The sequence below is a fragment of the Danio aesculapii genome, chromosome 21 (assembly GCF_903798145.1).
Source record: "Danio aesculapii chromosome 21, fDanAes4.1, whole genome shotgun sequence".
Classification (NCBI taxonomy): domain Eukaryota; kingdom Metazoa; phylum Chordata; class Actinopteri; order Cypriniformes; family Danionidae; genus Danio; species Danio aesculapii.
The window spans coordinates 4,139,675-4,163,685 of NC_079455.1; the positions used below are offsets into that span (position 1 = coordinate 4,139,675).

Consider the following 24,011-nt stretch of genomic DNA (forward strand, 5'->3'; position numbering starts at 1 on the left):
TTGAAACAATGCTCAGTTGGTACTAATCAGCCTAAAGTGTGCAAGAAAATATCCCCCACACCATTACACCACCACCAGCAGCCTGAACTGTTGATACAAGACAAGATGGATCCATACTTTCATGTTATTGACGCCAAATTCGGACCCTACCATCCAAATGTCGCAGCAGAAATTGTCCAATTTTGGTGAGCCTGTGTGAATTGTAGCCTCAGTTTGCTGTTCTTAACTGACAGGAGTGCGAGCACCCAGTGTGGTCTTCTGCTGCTGTAGCCCTATTCCGCATAAACAAAGCATTTGTTCCCACAGAACTGCCGCTTACTGCATATTTTCTCTTTTTCAGACCATTCTCTGTAAACCCTAGAGAAGGTTGTGTGTGAAATCCCAGTAGATCAGCTGTTTCTGAAATACTCAGACCAGCCTGTGGCACCAACCATGCCACGTTCAAAGTCACTTAAATCACCGTTCTTCCCCATTCTGATGCTCGCTTTGAACTGCAGCAGATCGTCTTAACCATGTCTACATGCCTAAATGCATTGAGTTGCTGCCATGTGATTAGCTGATTAGAAATTTGCGTTAACAAGCAGTTGGAGAAGTGTACCTAATAAAGCGGCCGGTGAGTGTATAGTTTTTAGATAGTCCACCGAACAAACAATCGTTATACAATGATTTGCCTGATTACACTAACTTGCCTAGTTAACCTAGTTAAACCAATTAAATAGCACTTTAAGCTGAATACTAGTATCTTGAAAAATATCTAGTCAAATCTTATTTACTGTCATCATGGCAAAGATAAAAGAAATTGGTTATTGAAAATATTATGTTTAGAAATGTGTTGAAAAAAATCATCATTTCGTTAAACAGAAATTGGGGAAAAATATACAGGGGAGGCTAATAATTCTGACTTCAACTGTAAATGAGAAAGTTCCAGACAAGTTGTGAACACCAAACTAACCAGGAACAACCTCAATTTGACCTACTTTTCATCTTTCAAATGTTAATTTAAAGCTAAATAGGACGTGTAATACTGTAATCATCAAACTTGACATATACGCTTGACTCAAAGGCGCAGTTTGTAAGTTTGACACCCAGTGGTTGAACTAGGTAATGCATGCCTGATTCAAAACACACTCAAGCGCAGGTTGCCAGATTGATGACATCAACAGAAGTGTGCCAAACTATCAAGCCTAAAGGTTGATTGAAGTCTGATTTAAGTCGTGTTCTAAATAAAAGCAACAGCATGCGATAGAAGGAATATTTTCCATATTAAAAGAAGTTTTGTCCTAACCAGCACCTGAAATTTCTATTTTAGAAACTTCTATTTATTGCAGCTGAACAACAGAAAACTGACAATGATCACCTCAGGTACACCTCATGAGCTTTATTCAGTGTTAAATGCTAATACTGTGAGTTTGAGTGCCATTTTACATGACATTTGCTGCCATACTACTGAAAGCAGCAGCAGATAGTTCAGCTCAGATCCTGAAAATAAAATAAACTGTTTGAAATTGAACTTCAGAACTGTGACAACAAGCCAACACATATCAGTGATTCAGCATCTACATTTAATAATGTTAAAGAGGTTTAACATGTATTAATTAGATTATAAACCTTACCATTTTGTTGGAGTGCAGTGAGTGCACTATTCTGTGCTTCTGAATGGCTGTATTTAAATTTCTGTCATGTTTCATCTGGTGCCCAACTGCTTATCACTGCAAATTTTGTCATGTAGCATGTTGTTAAGACATGGGGTTACAATGTAACCTACTCACCTAATGTTTGTAATATTTTTATTATTTTCTAATTAATAACCACCTCATGAGGAACTCTGAATCTGCGTCTCATTTCGGAGTCTGCTTACTGTCCACCGGAAGTCGCATTTCGGTCAAGGACACACACTTTGAAAGCCTTCCTGACTGAATGAATGAAATATCCTGTTTTCCACCAAGGCAACCCAGGGAGCCGCAATATAATTGGCTTAACTGGCATTGGGTGGGTTTAAGGGGCGGATGAACAGACAGGGGGACAGAAATTCTGGCACTTAACGCACATTTTCAAAGCAGAATATCTGACTTCAGCATTTACTGCTTTTCAGATAAACATCAATGTTCACTTAGCATGTTTCTTAAACATCTGCAAACATATTATAGTATTGTTATGCTTTAGAAGAGTCAAAAACGTACATACAGCACTTTTAAAGAGATGTATGACCCTTTATGAGTTTCTGTTTTTCTGTTAAACACTAAATAATATATTTTGGAGAAAGCTGAAAACCTGTAACCATTGACTTACAGGCATTCCACTTTCTTCAAAATATCTTCTTTAGTGTCTGATAGAAGAAAGAAGCTCAACATGATTTGGAACAAGTAAAACAGCAAATGATGGCAGAATTATGCCTTTAAATTAGCCTATATAAAAGTGCTATACAAATGAATGTAATGACTGAAATTTACTAGCAATTTCAGAGTGAAAACAGCTTTACCAATATGCATACATGCATTGATTCATAATATATTTATAAAACATATAATGCACACACTGTCATGTTAATGATTTGCCTCTTCAACTCTGTAAAACATCCCTGTTGATCATTATGCAATAAACTTCCCTATTCCTCTACATATCCATGAAGAGCTTTTTTTTCCTTCTATTCTCTTATTCCTTCACAGCAGCAGCAGCAACAGCCAGGTCTTTCCACATTATTCTCATCACTCAGCAAGATGCAACCGCCAAAGTCAGATCTTGATTGAAGTTTTAGGATGGGAATAATCTGTTCCACAGTACCCGGGGTGTTTAAAATAATGTCTCTGATGAAGAAAAGTTGAGGAATATATAAATATGCATTAAAACAGAGGGTGGAACAGTGGCCCAATGGTTAGCTCTGTTGCCTCGCAGCAAGAAGGTCGCTGGTGCAAGTCCCAGCTGTGCCGGTTGGCATTTCTGTGTGGAGTTTGCATGTTCTCTCAATGTTCATGTGGGTTTCCACTGGGTGCTCCGGTTTCCCCCACAGTCCAAACACATGCGCTATAGGTATGTGTGAGCCCAATGCAGGAGTGCATTAAAGCAATGCAGTTTAACCAACAAAGGCTCATTCTGAAAACGTAGTCCTGCGGACGTTTCTGGAGACCTCGAATTACGCAGCCGGGGGTGCGTATGGCTGCATTAATTTTTTTTTAAATGAATGCTACGGGATGGTGTGACGCCGTTCCTTTCCACTCTTACCGGATGACCGCTTACCCCATGTGGAGGGCTTTCCCGCTGCAACCAGGTTGTCCAGTTAGGTTGTTGTGTACGTCGGCGGACTTGAGACGCAGAGAGGAGATGACCACGACGATGGGGTTTGAGTCCGGGGAAGAGCAGGTCCAGAAATCAGGTAAGACGAAAACAGAATCCAAGAAATAAAATGAACGAGTGAATAACAGGGTGAGGATATGGTAAAATCTGAAAACGTGGTAAAAATCAGACGAGGGCTTTTCTTTTTCTGGACGGCTTTTGTAAATCGTTGCTTGGGTTTTAGGGAAGTAAGTGGGTGGGCGGGTCAATTGATAAAATTGGTTGGGTTTAGGGAAGGAGGAGGGTGGGTCTGTCGATTGGTCGGTCGGCCAGTCATTCAGTCAGACATTCGGTTGACAGCGGCCTCTGGTGGTTTTACACGAGAACAGTGGGCATGAATAGCACTCGCGAGAGAAATTTGAGATAAGAAAAAGCGCACGCAGCGGCCTTTCATGGATTCGCGAAAACAAAAACTGCAAAAATACGTACCTCCCGCGACGTATTTTGCGATCTCCAGAAACGTCCACGGGACTATGTTTTCAGAATGAGGTTGGGTTGAGTTTAACACCAGCATATTGCTCTATTCTTAACCATAAGTAAAAACAACAACACACAGTGGCAAAAACTGAACTATTTTGAAACTATTTGAAACTTGACCACCGCACATGTGTAGGAACAGCTAACGGTGGCCACAACAACAAAAAACAGTGGATCACAAGCTCACAAACGAATTCAAATCCGTAAACAAACCATGGAGCATATACAAGTAACAAAACACAATTAAATCCATAATTTGCAAGCTAAGAAAATAAGGAGGCAACCATTTTAAATCGCACTAAAGCTACTTACACTTGTGAAATGGAGGAAGGAACTGATCCATGAACTGTGTACTGTAAAGTTCCTGTCAAGCTTTCACAAAGTCCCATACGTCAATAGTCTTTTCTGATCCTTAGTTTAGCAAACGGCAGACGAATCCCCCATTGTAAGCATGTAGATTGCTGAAGCACTCATCAGATAAATTACGAGAACACAGCACAAGGCTGGGGTTATAATGCTGAGGTATTTTGGCAAAAATAAACTTCAACCACTGACTTTTCACAGCCTCATCATTGGGTAGAGAAAATAACACTAACTTTCCCTCACACAGCGTCTTCGTGATATGATTCAACCGGGATCTGCTACAGTGTTTGTGGGTGGAGGTTTCAATTTTCCCAGGTCTGCACATGCAACAAATGGGTGGGGCTTGAGTTGCATATCAACATCACAACATGGCTAAAGATTTGTTCGCCCGACGATTCATTTGAACCACTCTGAGTCGACTCTTTTATAGATGAATCAATAGTTTTAAACACGGTGCACTTTCAGATTTAAGCCTGAGTTGGATATTTCTTTTTCACATAATCCAACGTAAAAATGTACCTTGAATGAACGACATACTAGTTTAACTTTTTGTAGTGTAGTTTCAGGATAAAATATTATTAATCATGAAAACCAAAACTTTAACGTTTCTTATATTAAATCTGTAAGTACAGCAAACGTGTGCAAATCCCTGTGCCGATGTGCTCTGTCAAACCTGATAAGTTCAGATTACTCAAAACTTTTGTGGCATCCCATTGCCTCAATGCATTTAAGTATCACTAACTTTTAGTAACGCATCAGCATGTTTGTGATGCAACCATCTGAAATTTGGTAGATTCCAAACAAGTGATTTAAAGCTATAATCCATAACTAGGTTCATAAACTCTGATGTGGTTCAATTGAAATATGAACTCAACATGGGCCAAGGACATCTAAAAAGGAAGTCAATTCACAACATGCTCAAACATCCTTTTTTTTTAGTTCATAGTCATGATGTTACCTATTGGAGATCAATACTGGCATCGTCAATATATTTCCTTGCATAAGAACATTGGTTCTAATTTGATTCCTTTTCACAAGTGTGTTTTTTTAATGAAGTGACTGTAATTAAAATATTAGTAAACAGCTAATATACACACATGCCAGTGTTTTAGCCCTATGCACAATGGTTTTAGATGTTTCAAAAGTGTGTTTGTTTGGTTGTTGCGTCGGGTTGGGTTAGTTAGGTTGTTGGGTTGGTTTGATAGTGCTTTTAGCTCATTACAAAACAGGGTGTTTCAAAAGTGTGTTTAGTTGTTGGGTTTGATTTGGTTTAGGTTGGTTGGTTTGGTTGTTGGGTTGGGTGGTTGGTTGGTTTGATTGTTGGGTTGGGTTGTTGATTGCTTGGTTTGTGTGGTTTGAGTTGGTTGGTTTAGTAAAATTGACATTGTGAACACTAACTGAACCAGAAATTAATCATGTTTTCTTTTTTTTTTTTTTTTGAGGGGGTGTTTCAAAAGTGTGTTTGTTTGGTTGTTGGGTCAGGTTGGGTTGTTGGATGGTTGGTTTGTTTGGTCAGTTTGTTGGTTTGATTGGTTGGTTGATTTGAAAGTGTGTTTGTTTGGTTGTTGGGTTGGATGGGTTTAGGTTGATTGGATGGTTTGGTTGTTGGGTTGAGTTGGGTGGTTGGTTGGTTGGTTTGGTTGTTGGGTTAGGACGTTGGTTGGTTGGTTTGTTGGTTTGGGTTTGTTGGTTTAGTAAAATTGATGGTGTGAACACTAATTGAAACAAAAATTAACTATATTCTTTATTTGAGGGGATGGGGGGGGGGGGGGGGGGGTTTCAAAAGTGTGTTTGTTTGGTTGTTGGGTTGAGTTGGGTTGTTGGATGGTTGGTTTGTTTGTTCAGTTTGTTGGGTTTGATTGGTTGGTTGATTCGAAAGTGTGTTTGTATGGTTGTTGGGTTGGATTGGTTGAGGTTGGTTGGATGGTTTGGTTGTTGCGTTGAGTTGGGTGGTTGGTTGGTTGGTTTGGTTGTTGGGTTGGGACGTTGGTTGGTTGGTTTGTTGGTTTGGGTTTGTTGGTTTAGTAAAATTGATGGTGTGAACACTAATTGAAACAAAAATTAACTATATTCTTTATTTGAGGGGATGGGGGGGGGGGTGTTTCAAAAGTGTGTTTGTTTGGTTGTTGGGTTGAGTTGGGTTGGGTTGGGTTGAATGGTTTAGTAAAATTGACAGTGTGAACACTAACTGAACCAGAAATTGACCATAATCTTTTTTTTTTTTTTTTTTTTTGAGATCGGGTATTTGTGAAAAGTGTGTTTGTTTGGTTGTTGGGTTGGATTGGGTAAAGTTGGTTGGTTGGTTGGTTTAGTTTTTGGGTTGAGTTGGGTGGTTGGATGGTTTGGTTTTTGGGTTGAGTTGGGTGGTTAGTTGGTTGGTTTGGTTGTTTGGTTAATTGTGTTGGGTCAATAGTTGGTATGTTTATTTGGTTGGTTTAGTAAAATTGACAGTGTGACCACAAAATGAAGGAGAAATAAACAATATTATTTTTTAAGGTGGGTTGTTTATGAAAAATGTGTTTGTTTGGCTGTTGGGTTGGATTGGTTTAGCATGGTTTTGGTTGGTTTGGTTGTTGGGTAGAGTTGGATTGGGTTGGGTGGTTGGTTGGTTTAGTTGTATGATTACTTCTTGTGTTAGGGATGGTTGGTTTAGTTGGTTGGTTTGTTGGATTTGGTTGGTTGGTTTAGTAAAATTGAGTGTGAATACTAAATGCTAAAATTAACTATATTTTATGAGGTGGGGGGAGGGTATGGTGTTTCAAAAGTGTGTTTGTTTGTTGAGTTAGGTTGGTTGGTTGGTTGGTTTGGTTGTCGGGTTGGGTAGTTGGTTGGCTGTTTAGTTGTTGGGCTGGTTGTTAGGTTGGGTTGTTGGTTGGTTTGTTCGGTTGGGCTGGTTGGTTAATAGACAGTGTGAAAACTAACTGAAGCAGAAATTAACCATATTTTGTCTTTTTTAACCAATAACCAAAAGAAACATCCATATTGCAAACCAAACTACAAGTGTGAACACAACATTAAAAAATAAATAAGATTAGAGCAAATTTAGTCACTAGATTTGGACTTATGAAAGCATTTTATTTACTTTAATTAAAGCAGAAATGTCATTGAATATTACATTATAATATTATTGAAGGTAAATAAATCAGCAGATACATATATATGCTTGACTAAATAAATAAATAAATAAATAAATAAATAAATAAATAAATAAATATCAAATATACCACAGATATGATGAAATTCTCGGTTTACATGCTGAGAAACCCTATCTCAGTTTTGCTCTCTGGCTGTAAGTAAGCATCATTATGAAATGCCATGCAACACCAGGCAGTCTTTCATGGCTTTCTCTTGCCATCTGTAAAAAAAAAAGCAGTTCTGGAAAGTTTAAAAAGATATCGAGCCTCAGAGATTTAAAGAATTCGTTTTGTATGATCAGCAAGGCTTCTTTGGGTTCTAAGCTTCTCCTCATAATTCTTTTATCGAGGCAGGTATTGGGCTACTGGAGGTAGCCGTCTTCTATCAGGATACCTGTAATCCATTTACACTGGCCAGAAGTCTTTGAGTGTGGCTCATAGCCCGGGGAAGCTATATAAACCCCATGTGCCATCAGAAACACTACAATAAGGGAGCAAATGAAATAAAAATAGCCTTCACCATTGCTATCCCACATTTCCTCAGTGGAGGTGGCTGTCAAACGCTTGGGGCTAATGAGCATCATGGTGTACAGTAAGCTAGTGTGGGTGGGGACGGTTGATGTTTCTGTTGTGCTTATGGCTGGAGTGGGAGCTTCCAAGCATACACAGCAACGTATGATTATATATTAGTTTTTTCCTTTTTCTTATGAGAAATGTTCTTCCATAAATGTTTTTATTATTAGTTGTTGTTATTTTTGTTAGTTTGACAAATTGTACTTCCATTAGTAGGGTCAATGTAATTACGAGTAAGAACAATATAACTTGAATATTAGCAAAGACTATACACAAGACATGTCACTTGTTTTGAATGGGGGGGGGGGGGTGTAAAGGCCAATATAGTAAAGGAAGCCCATCCTTTTAGTAAAGGAGCCAATCATTGATCGCAATAGACTGATGAGGGGCTCGGTCCAGATGTGTGTTCTTTTTGCATTTTCTCACTCCTGACTCACATATTGATGCTCGATCAGGACCCCTTCTGGTCACTCTTTGACACCTGGGGTGTCATTTTACAATGTGCGATGTCCTCAGTCGCTTTAAATGAGAAACCATTGGCATTGATATGCTGATGCTGATTAAATGACATATTGGGTATGTTTTTTTTTCCTTTATTAAGATGTTTGTCTATAGTAAACAGTCAAAAAGTGTTTTATTTACATGACAATACACATATAACCCAACAACAAGCACTAAACCCAACCATTTGCCTATTGAAAATGCTGGATACAGAAGGCAGATACAACTACAGTTGCAGTTTATTGAAAAGACATGAAAATTTCCAACCCAGGTTCATTCTGATTACGTACCTCTATATACATTTCTGAAGAGTGCCAAATATGTCCCAGGAGGAACGTTATTTTGCCGTTTTTGTTTTTGCGAATCCACCAGAGGGCGCTGTGTACTCTTTTGAAATCTCACATTTCTTATGTGAGTGCCATTTGTGTCTGCTGTTCTCACTTAAATCACAGTGATGGGTTGACTGGCTAGTTGGCTGGCTGGTTGGGTGGTTGGGTGGTTGGTTGGTTGGTTGGGAGGGTGGGTCTTTGGTTGGTTGGTTGGTTGGTTTGCCGGCTGACTGTCTGGTTGGGTGGGTGGGAGGTTGGAAAGGTCGGTGGGTGGAGGTTATTGGTTGGTTGGTTAATTGGGTAATTGGTTGGTTGGCTGGTTGGCTGGCTGACTGGCTGGTTGGGTGGGTGGGAGGTTTGGTTGGGTCGGTGGGTGGGGGTATTGGTTGGTTGGTTGGGTAGTTGGGTAGTTGGTTGGTTGGTTGGGAGAGTGGGTGGTTGTTGTTTGTTATTTACTTGTCATTAATTTTTTAGCTCTTGTTTTTGTCTTACCTGCTTTCTGGAACTGTTCTTTACCAGACTCAAACCTTATTGTCCACCAACGTACATGTCGAGCTACCGGGCAAACTGGTAACAGCGGAAAAGCCATCCATACAGAGGTAAGTAGTCAGCTGTTAAGCGAAAAAAGGAATGGCGTCATACCACCCCATAGCATTCATTTTAAAGATGAAATGGAGCCACACGTACTTCTGGCTACGTACTTCGCGATCTCTAGGAATGTATGTAGCACTACATTTTCAGACTGAGTCTATGTTGAATATTTCAAATCGTCAGATGCAGCACAAGTTTTTTCTGGAAGAAATGTATGCAATCACCATCTCTGTTCACTACACAGCTCAGGTGTCGTCTGTGATAAATTCAATTATTTACCTTTAATAATTACCTCACGTCAGCTTCAGTTGTGGAATGCTATTGGCTCCCTTTGTATCTTGTGATCAATCGTGTCACCCTAATGTGCTGGAGCATATTAGGAGATAGGAGCCGGATTGTTTTCAGTGATGGGTTGACTGGCTAGTTGGCTGGCTGGTTGGGTGGTTGGGTGGTTGGTTGGTTGGTTGGGAGGGTGGGTCTTTGGTTGGTTGGTTGGTTGGTTTGCCGGCTGACTGTCTGGTTGGGTGGGTGGGAGGTTGGAAAGGTCGGTGGGTGGAGGTTATTGGTTGGTTGGTTAATTGGGTAATTGGTTGGTTGGCTGGTTGGCTGGCTGACTGGCTGGTTGGGTGGGTGGGAGGTTTGGTTGGGTCGGTGGGTGGGGGTATTGGTTGGTTGGTTGGGTAGTTGGGTAGTTGGTTGGTTGGTTGGAAGAGTGGGTGGTTGGTTGTTTGATTGGCTGGTTGGTTGGTTGGTTGGTTGGTTGGATGGGTAGGTGGGTGGTTGAGTCGGTTTGTGGGTTGGTTGAGTGGGTAGGTGGGTGGGTGGTTGGTTGGTTGTTTGGTTGATTGGATGGGTGGGTCAGTGGGTTGGTTGGTTGATTGTTTGGTTGGGTGGTTGGCTGGCTGGCTGGCTGGCTGGTTTGTTGGTTGGTTGGTTGGATGGGTGGGTGGGTGCTTGAGTTGGTTTGTGGGTTGGTTGAGTGAGTAGGTGGGTGGGTGGGTGGTTGGTTGATTGTCTGGTTGGTTGGTTGGTTGGTTGGTTGGTTGGTTGGTTGGTTGGGTGGGTGGGTAGTTGAGTGGGTTTGTGGGTTGGTTGGGTGGATAGGTGGGCAGTTGGTTGGTTGGTTGGTTGGTTGCTTGGTTGGGTGGGTGGTCAGTTGGGTGGGTTGGTTGATTGGTTGGGTGGGTGGTTGACTGGCTGGCTGGCTGGCTGGTTGGTTGGTTGGGTGGGTGGTTGGTTGGTTGATTGGTTGGGTGGGGTGGTTGATTGTTTGGTTGGGTGGTTGGCTGGCTGGCTGGCGGGCTGGCTGATTGGTTGGTTGGTTGTGTGGGTGGGTGGTTGATGAAGTGGCATTTAATATAAAGTGACCATTTTATTGAGTGAACATTTTTTTTCTGACATTTTTCTGGAAAGAACCTTGATAGTATGTTTTAAGAATCAGCTAATGGGACAGCACCTGTTAGTCACCCACTGACTGTCTCACAATGAATGACCACTCGAGTGGTTATTAAATAGAGAGGGTCACCACTGAGTGCAACCATTTTCTAGACACAGTTAAAGCTGTCTGAAGTGCAGTCTAATTAATTGAAGTTGTCATCAAATACAGCACATAAAAGAAATGATTCATGTGGAAAAATATTTCAGTTTTTATTAGGTTAACTTTAACTTTTGCTTTATTTTCTGCAGCACTTACATCTAACTTCTCTGATGATTTTGTCCCTGAAATTCAATCTGTGGTTCCAAAAATTGCCAAATTGCAAAACATGATCAAGAAAGAGGGTTTGCTTTAAATCATTTCCATGATCACAGACAGGCCAGCAATTTCAAGATCAATGGACTTTAAAGTTTACATTAGTTATAATTTGGGCTTATAAAAGAAAGCGCAGTTATTTCATGTTTTCCTTCAGCTTGGTCCCTTATTTATCAGGGCTTGCCACAACAGAATGAACTGCCAACTACTCTGGCATATGTTTTAAGCAGTGGATGCCCTTCCAGATGCAAGCCAGTACTAGAAAAGCATTTGTTTGTTCGTTCATTCATTAATTTATTTTAAATCTTTAGACTAAAGCTGCGGTCACACCAGAGTTTGAGCTTCCGAAATTCTGTCGTACATCGCTGTGAAAAGAGGCGGGAATAAACAAGATGATTAGACATTTAAAAACCTTGCGTTTCCGGTCTGACGCATTCGCGTGCGTATGAATGGAGATCTATGGGAAGGAAAGTCAAGTGTGACCGCAGCTTGATGTTGTGATGCAAAATATACAACGATGAGCCAAAACATTATGACCAATCATGCGCAAATATAGTTGATTACCTCCTTATGAAGTCTATGTAGCAAACCAAATCGGTGTGTTGAATGCAAAAACAATGGGCTGGAAAAAAATCTCTGTGATGTTGATTGGGGCCAAATTATACCATGCTGATTGGATAGGTGTATCTCTGAAATGGTAAGGCTTGTGGGTTGCTCCTGATCAACAGTGGTGAGAATTTAAAGAGGGACAAAACACAACTGGCAAAAAAAGTGTTAAGCAATTGATCCACAAGAGTCAAGCCAACCCAGCATCACTATTGTGACAATTTACAGAATGTTTCATTGGTTATGTGAGGAATTTGTCACAATGCCTATTAATCTGCATAACCCCAGACAAGTCAGAAGGGGGTGTTGAGAGCTGTGGTGGGAGAGCTAGTGACATGAGTGATAATGAGCGACACCTGTATGTTACACCGGTCCTGAGTTCATTATCACTCACATCACCAGCCTTGTTAAATTTCTCGACAGGTATGCAGTAAGCTACAAACAAATTGTTATTCTTAAAAAGCCCGTCACGGGTTTTTGGAAGTTTCCTTCCATGCAGTGTGTAATACAGCTCTAATAAAATCTTAAAGTGCACCATGTTTAAAACTATTGATTCTCAAGAGTTGAATCAGAGTTGTTTATATGAATCGTCTTGAATTAAAATCTTTAGGTGAAACATTTCCATATATGACAACAGACACAACAATTGGGTCATCGGACCAATCCCTGCAGATTAGCATCACACAAAGGAGGGGTTTGGAAAAATGTATAGCTGAACAAATCATATGGGAGTCGTTTGTGATAGTTATCACGAATTGGGCGTTTTGTGCGTTTGACGTGATTCAGACTGCAAAAGAAAGTTGGAGCAAACGGAGAAATGGAACAGACAGGACATGAGATTCGAGGGTGACGGCCGCTGGACGTGACCAAATTGAAGGACATTATTTGTGCATTACATATATGGCTGGTATTATGATGAGCGTTAAATCGATAAATTATTTCATTTAAAGGTGCGGTCACACTTGACTTTTCCTTCCATACACTTCCATTCATACGCACGCGAATGCGTCAGACCGGAAACGCAGGGTCATGCGTTAAGTTTCGCAGTTCGCTGCGGTGCAAAGTTCAAGCTTGGTGAACTCTAACCTGCTAAATCGCATCACTTGACTGCATGAGACCAATCGAGGATCAAAACATGACCTCTCTGGGCAGAAATGTAAAACATGGAGCAATCGCTGGCTTTTTTTAATGTCTAATAAGCTTGTTTAATCCCGCCCCTTTTCGCAGCACCGCACGACAGAATTTCGCACACACAAAGCCCGGTGTGACCGTAGCTTAACTCTTTCCCTGTACGTAACAAGAGAAAATGCCAACCACCCCCCCCACCCGCACCTGCCACTGAAGAGTTTTACTGCAATCCGTGTCTAAGGTGTATTACGATAGGGGAAGCTGTAACGCATGACCTATGTGTGACATGATGTCAGATGCTCAGAAATCTGAGAGAAAGTAAGATCATGGATAAAAATAAGAGTTATACAATCTTCCTTTGGCTTAATCTCTACAGTTTTAGATCTTGTCTTGACAAGAGACTAAAATAAAGAAGCTTTTTTTTATGATTTGTGTCATTGTCATTGTCATAGTTGGTTACCTAATATGGTAAATACATATAATTCTTATATGTTTACATAATTTTTTTTAATGCAAAATTGTCTGCAAATTTCTGGAAATTACCACCACAAAATCTGTCATTTTAATCACAAAAAATCCCCCCAAAATTATGAAAAACTATGAGGTCTGATAATCCATTAATTTCAATGCACTATGCAAAGATAATATGCATTTTTTTTTGCTGAATTCAAAGTGTGATCACTTAAAAACTAGCTTCTTTTTCCAGTCTATTCTATCTGCTTATGCTTGAACCAAAGTCTTTATACATTATTTTAATTATATACTTTATACATTACATTTAATCTCAATAAATAAGGTGTTGTATGGCAGTGTATCCCCAACCACCGAGACGCAGACCGGTACCAGTCTGTGGATCACTTGGTACCAGGTCACACAAGAAATCATTAATTATTTCTGTTTTATTTATTACCTGAGTCTGAACGATCTTTTATTTTGAAAAATCTTTTATTTTGAAAAATTTTCTTATTCTCACTGTCACATTTTGTTCACTTGAGTACCAAAATTTAACCCACAAGCAAGAGGGAAAGGCTCAGTGAAGGACTCACGAACTGCCAAGAGTGGATCTGCAACCTATTTGTCAACAAATCAGGTGAATCCAGCACGTCTGTGCAAAAAGATCAACTGCTGGAGATCGCAAATAACAGCGGCCATTCTCATGCAACTTCGTTATTTCCAATGGAGGCGCACATATCTTCAGAATGCTGCGAGTGCACTACGAATCACGTGACAAGAACTGACCAATCAGCTGCATAGTTTGTCCAGAATATGCACATTTCGGTAGACTAATCATCTCAGAAAAACACTGCAGTGCCCCAATTGTCAAGATTTCAGAGTTGAAATGTGGTCCAGGGTGACAAATGTGGTTATTTAATTGGCTTGTGTGTTTTTTATCAGTATAGTGTAGGTTGTTAAGTTACATTTATAAAAGTCTTACAAAATAATTACATTTCATAAAACATAAATAAATAAATAAAGAATTATTCCTTATTTAATTTTGCCCCAGAATTGTTGTTTCGGTGCATCCCTAACACTAACCTCTCATTAACTGAAAGATGGCAGCACAAGCACAGAGGTGCAACTGACCCCAAAGCAGAAGAGTTCATATGATTAGTTATGGCTGATTGTTTTGTAACCTCTCAACCGGGAATATAATTATATTAAATTACTAGTTCTGTTCTTTCCTTTGCAAATGACAGCTTGCCTCAGTTGGCTTCCTCTACCAAGTGTTGGCAATAAACAGTTATATATATATATATATATATATAACCTTGTCAGCGGTGGAGGCAGATTTCTGCGAGATGCGAGGACTAGGCCTGGAATAGCTTGACTACTTTTTTATCCTCTATATTTGAAGTTATTTTTCTATGAACTGTGTACTGAATTGGAGGAGCGAGAACTTGAACATAGCAGCACACTCGGTTTACTGGGATTTAGACTTTTAGAGTTTTATTTATAGTCAGGATTAATTCACAGTTACAAAACACAAAAACATAGATTTTTGGACTTGGAAGTTCTCTGGATTTAGTGGATTGTCTTGATTGAAAATCAAAGTTATTGCACCAAATATTAATAGCAAATCATCGGTATTCTGTTGTCTAAAAATGAATGTAAACATCTGAATATGTAAGTCTTAATTCCATTACACAGAAGGGAATATTTTAGATCAGGGACCACATAGAGAAATATGGTCTATCCCAATATAAATTATCAAGGAAGGAAGGAAAGAAGGAAGGATGGATGGATGGATACTGTGGATGGATGGACGTATGGATGAATGGATTTTATGGATGGACGGATGGATGGATATTGTGGATGTATGGATGAATGGATTGGTGGATGGATGGATAGGTGCATGGATGGGTGGATTTTGTGGATGGATGGATACTGTGGATGGATACTGTGGATGGATGTATATAAGATTGGATGGATGGATGGACGGATGGATACTAGGGATGGATGAATAGATGAATGGATACTGTTGCTGAATGGATACTGTGGCTGAATGGATGTATACTGTGAATGGATAAATGGATGCATGGATGGATGGATGGATCAGTGGATGGACAGATGAATGAATAGATATTGTGGATCGATGGATGGTACTGTGAATGGATGGATGGACGGACGGACGGACAGATGGATACTGTGGATAGATGGGCAGATGGATGAGTGGTACTGGTGATGGATTGATGGATGGATGGATGAATACGGTGGATGGATGCATGGGATTGATGAATGAATGGATATTGGATAATGATGGATGGATGAATAGGTGCATGGATGGGTGGATTTTGACGGATGGATACTGTGGATGGATACTGTGGATGGATGTATATATGATTGGATGGATGGATGGACGGATGGATGGATACTAGGGATGGATGAATAGATGAATGGATACTGTTGCTGAATGGATACTGTGGCTGAATGGATGTATACTGTGAATGGATACATGGATGCATGGATGGATAGATGGATCAGTGGATGGACAGATGAATGGATGGATATTGTTGATTGATGGATGGTTCTGTGGATGGATGAATGGATTGACGGACGTATGTACAGATGGATAGATGGATGGATGGATGGATGGATGAATGGATATTGTGGCTGTGCAGATATAAGGATGGATGGACTGACAGAGAGACAGACGGATAGATGTATGGAACAGTGGATAAATGGATGGATGAATGGATGGATGTAAACTCTGGATGGGTGGTTGGTTAGATGGATGGATGGATGGATGGATGGATGGATGGATGGGTGGATGGATGGATGGATGGATGGATGGATAATTTGGATGGATGGATGGATGATGGGATACTGTGGCTGAATGGATGGATGGATAGTACTGTGGACGAATAGATGGATGGATGGATGGATGGATGGATGGATGGATGTGTGATGGATGGATGGATATTATGGATGGATGGATGGATGGATGTATATTGTGAAAGGATGGATAGATGGATGATGGATGAATATATAGATGGATGATGGGATACTGTGGCTGAAAGGATGGATGGATAGTACTGTGGACGGATGGATGGATGGATGGATGGATAGATGGATTCATTCATTACCTTGTTCCATTGAAAACCTAGATTATATTTATTCCATATTAAATATTACTACTACTGGTAATAATAATAATGAGGATGATGATGATTATTATTATTATTATTATTATTATTATTATTATTATTATTATTATTATTGAAATAACTGCTTTATTTTAATACGGTAGTGTTTTGTCTTCTTTAATTCAATTCACGGATAAAGAGCAGATGTTCACACACCAGCTGAGATTTACCCTAGATATCTCTAAAGTCACAGCAGCACAATTGAATGAAATATCACACTGAAAATGCACACAACCAGAGCTCTAGAAGAGGAAAGGCATATGAGCGTGATCTGTGTGCAGCTCTGTGGAGTTTCACCCTGTATCCCCGCAGATAAAGATGTTGCAGGCCACCACAGGATTGAGACAGCCTTGGAGCAGATTGTACACACTATGCCTTGGCTCTATAATGCAATGCCATATGTTTCCTCTGTGCACCTCACAACTGCTACGTGTCTAAAGTGCGGAAAATAGACATACAAAACCCATTGTGGTGTGTAAGGCTGATCAGCTGTGTATATATAATGCATATTTCATAGACTTTTCATATAAAAAGAATGATTAGCCCTCCTGTGACGTTTTTATTCCTTTTAAATATTTCCCAAGTGCAAGGAAATTAAAAATTAATGGAGCAAGGACACTTTCACCGTAATTCCTATAACATTTTATTTTTCATCTGGGGTAAGTCCTATTTGTTTTAGTTTGGCTGGAATAAAAGCAGATTTGATTTTTTCAGGGTCAATATTATTAGCCTGTTAAGATACTATTGTTATTTTTTTTATTGGCTTCAGAACAAACCATTGTTGCCTAATTAATCTAATTTGCCTAGTTAACATAATTAGCCTAGTTAAGGCGAAGTCAGACCTTGGGGTGAATACTAGTATTATGCAGAATAACTATTTAGAAAAATATTGAGCACTGTCGCCATGGTAAAGACAAAAGAAATGTGTAATTTGAATGAATGAATGAACCAACCAATCAATCAATCAATCAAGGAATGACAATGAATGAGTGAATGAATTAATTTATGAAATAATAAAGAATGAGTGAATAAAGGAATATATGAATGAATCAGTGTATGCATGAATCAATGAACAGATTAATGGATGACAGAATAAATGAATGTATGAATAAATGAAGGTATGAAAGAAAAAATTAATGAATGAATGAATTATTTGATTAATCAACGTATGAATGAGTGAATGAAATAAGGAATGTATGAATAAATGAATGCAAAAATTAATGAATGAATGAAATAAGGAATGAATGAATGAATGAATAAATGAATGCTTGAATGAATTAATGAATGAATTGATGGATGAAAAAATCAATTAACAAATTAATGAATTACAAATATATATATATATATATATATATATATATATATATATATATATATATATATATATATATATATATATATATATATATATATATATATATATATATATACACATATACATGAATGAATGAGTATATGAATGAATGAGTGAATGAATGTATGCATGAATAAATGAATTAATCAATGTATGAATGAATCAATAAACAAATTAAAGAAAACAGAATTAAGATATGAATGTATTCATGAATTAATGTATGAAAGGATGAATGAATGACTAATGTGTATGAACAAATCAATTAACAAATTAAAGTATGACAATAATTGAATAAATAAATTTATGAAACAATGTATGAATTAATAACTAAATGTTAAAATGAATGAATGAATTGTTTATTGTATGAATAAATAAAATAACAAATTAATGAATGACAATAAATAAATGAATGTTTAAATAAATACATGAATGAATGCATGAATGAATTAATAAGTGAATGAATCAATGTATGAATAAATTAATGAACACATTACTGAATGACAGAAAAAATGAATGTTTACATAAATGAACGTATGAAAGAATGAATGAATGATTTAATTATTCAATTAATCAATTAATGAATAATGAATGTATGCATGAATGAAGGTATGCATGAATGAATATGAATAATGTATAAACAATGTATGTATGCATGAATGAATGTATGCATGAATGAATTAATAAATTAATGAATCAATGAATAAATCAATTAACACATTATTGAATGACAGAATAAATATATGAATGTATACATAAATGAATTTATGAAAGAATGAATGACTTAATGTTTTATTCAAGATATGAATAAATCAACATAAAAAATGAATGACAATAAATAAATGAGTTTAAATAAATGCATGGATGAATGTATGAAAGAAAGAATGAAATAATGCATGTATGAATGAATGAATGAATCAATCAATCAATCAATGTGTGAATAAATTAATGAACAATGCCAGAATACATGAATGGATGAATGAATAAATAAATCCATGAATAAATCAATTAATATAATAATGAATGAATCCATGAAAAAATGAATGAATGAATGAATGCATGAATGAATTAATAAATAAATGAATCAATGTATGAATAAATCAATGAACACATTACTGAATGACAGAAAAAATAAATGTTTACATAAATGAATGTATGAAAGAATGAATGAATGATTTAATTATTGAATTAATTAATTAATGAATAATGAATGTATGCATGAATGAATATGAATAATGTATAAACAATGTATGTATGCATGAATAAATGAATATATTAATGAATCAATGAGTAAATCAATTACCACATTATTGAATGACAGAATAAATATATGAATGTATACATAAATGAATTTATGAAAGAATGAATGACTTAATGTTTAATTCAAAATATGAATAAATCAATATAAAAAAATGAATGACACAAAATAAATGAGTTTAAATAAATGCATGGATGAATGTATGAAAGAAAGAATGAAATAATGCATGTATGTATGAATGAATGAATGAATCAATCAATGTATGAATAAATTAATGAACAATGCCAGAATACATAAATGGATGAATGAATAAATAAATCCATGAATAAATCAATTAATATAATAATGAATGAATACATGAAAAAAATGAATGAATGAATGAATGAATGAATGAATGCATGAATTAATTAATAAATGAATGAATCAATGTATGAATAAATCAATGAACACATTACTGAATGACAGAAAAAAATAAATGGTTACATAAATGAACGTATAATAGAATGAATGAATGATTTAATTATTGAATTAATTAATATATGAATAATGAATGTATGCATGAATGAATATGAATAATGTATAAACAATGTATGTATGCATGAATAAATTAATATATTATTGAATTGAATGCGATTGAATTGAATTGAATTGAACACATTGAATGACAGAATAAATATATGAATGTATACATGAATTTATGAAAGAATGAATGACTGAATGTTTAATTCAAAATATGAATAAATCAATATAAAAAAATGAATGACAATAAATAAATGAGTTTAAATAAATGCATGGATGAATGTAGGAAAGAAAGAATGAAATAAAGCATGTATGAATGAATGAATGAATGAATCAAGGAATCAATGTATGAATAAATGAATGAACAATGCCAGAATACGTGAATGGATGAATGAATAAATAAATCCATGAATAAATCAATTAATAATAATGAATGAATCCATGAAAAAAATGAATGAATGAATGAATGAATGAATGAATCCATGAAAAAAATGAATGAACGAATGAATGGCATTAAAGTCTTCAATACAGATCTTCAGTATTAGACATATAAGGCTGAACTCATATAACCCAGCTGGTTGTCTACAGAAACGGTCATGGTACTATTTACCGAAAGTAAAGGTCATTTATTTGATAAGATCAACCCATGCACAGAAGCACTTTTCAGGATGATGTAGCCTATAAAATGGCCATTCAGCTGCAAAAAGATGCGGTTAGGTGTTCAGCGCCTGTTCATGATCTGAATCATCGAAGGTTAAAGAAGAAAAAAAGATCACGAATAAGATGCTTTGAATATCTCAAAGTATTATGTGAGGAGCTCCTATGGTATTAAACGTATGACTTTCTATCATGCTGTGATCTGATTTATGATGTTTCACCCCACGAACAACTGAAGTTAAATGAAGGTAAGCAAAGCCTCATCTGTTTCTCCTGTATTCTGTGCCCGTGTGAAGCCTCCACTAATGTCTTTCTGCATGCTCGCTCTGTGGAGTCTATTATTATATGTAGTGGGTGTCAGGTATGAGGGAATATGTGCGCTGATGTATTCATGACCATGCGCTTGGAGCAGCGGGCGTTCTACATGTCGCTGTGGGCGATTTCTGGGTCCTGCTGTTGCCTGGGACGAGCTGACGTCCTCGCGAGCCATTATTATGCGTCCCAGCTTTCCTCCAGCCTCGTCTATTGATGAAAATGAGATATAACATAACCCTCTTCACTTCTATAGATCGATACAGATCCATTTTGATGAAAAAAAGGGAGGATGACAGGATTGTAATACTGGATATGATATTCGCCTGCGTGTGTGTGTTTTGTATGAGAGAGCATTTGTTATTGCCTTAGTGGCAATGGCTCACGTTTGAGGTTGCCATTTGTGTTTGTATGCTTGTGTACACACACACATACACACACAACATCCTTGGTCAAGGACACCCCTGAGGAGGCAATATCCCATCTCTATAGGAGTGACCTGTGCTGGCAGGGTCTGCAGGAGATGCTGATGATGATGCATTGACAGACTGTGATGTCTGTGGAACAATTTGAAATAGGGTTCAATATGGCACTTTCAGTTCATGACATGCATTAACTAATGGAAAAGGGGTGCAAACACAATGTTTATATTTTCATTTGAATGACTTATCTGGCAAATAAATCTGAGGAATGTTAGTAGACACAACAGCAGGAGCTCCTGAACCTTTAAATTCACAACACACATATACGAGCAAGCCCGGATTGGCTAATCAGGAGGACCGGGAGAACTCCCGGTGGGCAGGTCTGTTTTTTGGCCGCGAGGGCCAGTGTCCCTCACTGCACTCTCAGCAGTGGGACCTTAATTTCTTTATTTCTTTCTTTATTTATTTATTTATTTATTTATTTATTTATTTATTTATTTATTTGACCATAGCCTCACTCTTTTTATTCATTATTTTGCCGCAGCTCCACTCTTTTTATTTATTTTCTTACAGCCCTGTGTTTCTCGCAGCCTGCAGGTTAATGATGACGTAACTATCATTCGGCTAACTATCATTAGTGAATATAAGAATTCGAATAATTAATATTAAAGGGCACCAAGTTTAGCCCTTTTTTCAGATTTAATATAAGTCTTTTGCGTCTCCAGAGTGTGTCTGTAAAGTTTCAGCTCAAAACACCCATCAGATTTTTTATTATACCTTTTATTAAATTCCTATTTATACATTTTTTCACTGGGTGGCGGTTTTGGTGTACTGCTTCTTTAAGGCTAGTCCTCCCCGCCCACCGTTTCTACGTGCCTTTCTGCGTGCCTTAATCTCCTTCCTCGGCAGCGTCAGACAACAGACAGACTTAAAGGGAGCAGATCTCACGTAGCGTTTGTGAAAAATACTACAGTAAGAACTTTACCAATGAGTATTTATTGTGCAGTTGCATGGCAGGGTCACACAAAGTTCACGCGCGCGCACACACACCGCAGTAGACACACACACAGACAGACAGAGCGCCCGTTTAGCTTTGCACTCTTTTTGCACGCAAATGTGACAGGATACAGGTTAATCTTCACTGCTGTATGGATATCTGTTATGTTATTGTACAAAATAAACCTGATTTAACGTGCACAAACCGGGACTGAAGCGTCTTCCTTTATAATTGTTCTGACAAGCGGCTGTGCTGATGAAGTAAAGCTAAGCTAAATCACTGTAATTCATTCCACACATGACTGTTTTAAAACATTTTAAACATGTGAAACTCACTCTTGATCACATTTGATGATGACTGATGAACCTAGCGAACTGAACAGAGCTTTTATTCCCGGTTGCTTTGCGCACGTCTGGTCTTGTTTATATGATTACACACGTGACTACCGGGACATGTTAATACGCGCAGCTGTCAATCAATTCGGTGGGCGGGGGACCGCTCTCCTACGTAAAGTTGCGGTCGATCTGAAAACCGCTCCAATTGGTCCACCGTTTTTTATATTGCTAAATTGAAACAAAAAGACTGGGTGTGTTTATATCACCCCAATATGACGGTCTATACACCATACATGCACATATGTCTGTCCAAACAGCTTGAAAAGTAGATTTTTTACCATAGGTGCCCTTTAATGAATATTACACCTGCTCAATGAAAATCGGATGATTCACTACATTAATAAATCTGACATAACTTGATCAGAAATCTAAAAAGGGGAGAAAAAGATTAAGCCGTCAATAGAAAGTAATACTGTGGTTAAAAGAGTCTTGCAGATAACAGTGCAGTACGTATTTTTTTTATTCCAAAAGCACAAGCATAACAACGCCATTGTGGTCCAGTGGTCAGCACGTTGCGTTATGATGCCGCTGACCCGAGTTTGAATCTCACCTTTTATTTTATTTTTTATTTAAGACGTATAATAATGTTTGGGTTACTTATGTAGGTGTACATATTTAATTTAAATTTTTTGCGTGACCACCGTTACAAAGGACTGAATATCTATACAGAATTTTGCACAGAATATAGATTCAGATATTGCAGGAAAGGACAATGTGACGTTTTAAAGAATAGTGTTGGAGATTTAGCTACCCTTTAATGTTCTCATATTTATGAAAAACATTTGAAGTTCTAAAGCAGCTGTTTCCTTGAAAAAGACGTGATACTGTCATTAGAAACTGAATTGGCATTAGAAAGTGAAAATGACAACACAATCTCACCGCAATTCGTAACTTTTTGATTTAGTGGCTAATTCGTATGAATTCGTACAATCTAATTCGTACAATTTAGTATGATTTGCACATCACCCAATGATTGTTGGGTTTAGGGGTGGGGTTAGGTGCCACGCCCCTTTTTAAAAATCCTTTTAAAACTGAACTCGTACGAATTCGTACAAATTAGCCACTAAACTGACAAAACGCAAAATACTTTCGTTTTCTCGTGAGATCCGGCTGGAAATGACGTTTTTTAATATAGTCAGTCGTGAACTGAGGTAGGCTGGTCTAAGGCTTGAAACTCCAGAGCTGAAAAGGAATCCCACTCCGGCCATGTATACAGTGTACAATTTTGAGTACAATTATTTTTTGAGACCAACCATTCAATTTGGAAACTGAAATATGGAGGAAAAAGGTAGAGAGCACAATACCTGACAAAAGTCTTGTCGCCTATGCAATATTATTTGCAAACAACAAATAATAACTTGACATCTAGTTGATCATTTGGTATCAGAAGTGGCTGATATGAAAGGCAAAGACCTCTAGATTACGCTTATTTTACTCAAATAAAATATGATCATGTCCTAATTATTTAATTAGACAAGCAGAGGACACTCTACAGTCTGAAAAACATTGCTGCTGTTGGATAACATAATGCACTTTTGAGGCTTTTTTTAGCCAAGATTGTAGTTGTTTGTTGCAGCTGGATGTTGGACTCATGAAAAATAATAGTTTGGATTGGTCAAAACTGATTAGCTAAAGTCACACTGATGTAACGATCAACAGATGATACGGCTTTAT

The 24,011-nt window shown here is 37.7% G+C and overlaps 1 protein-coding gene across 2 annotated transcripts in view; it reads right to left on the reverse strand.

The window, feature by feature from the left end:
* The window catches only part of LOC130215189 (gamma-aminobutyric acid receptor subunit beta-2), a 157,531-nt gene that overhangs the window by 92,536 nt on the left and 40,984 nt on the right, over positions 1-24,011 (reverse strand). The gene's annotated exons all lie outside the window — the stretch shown is intronic.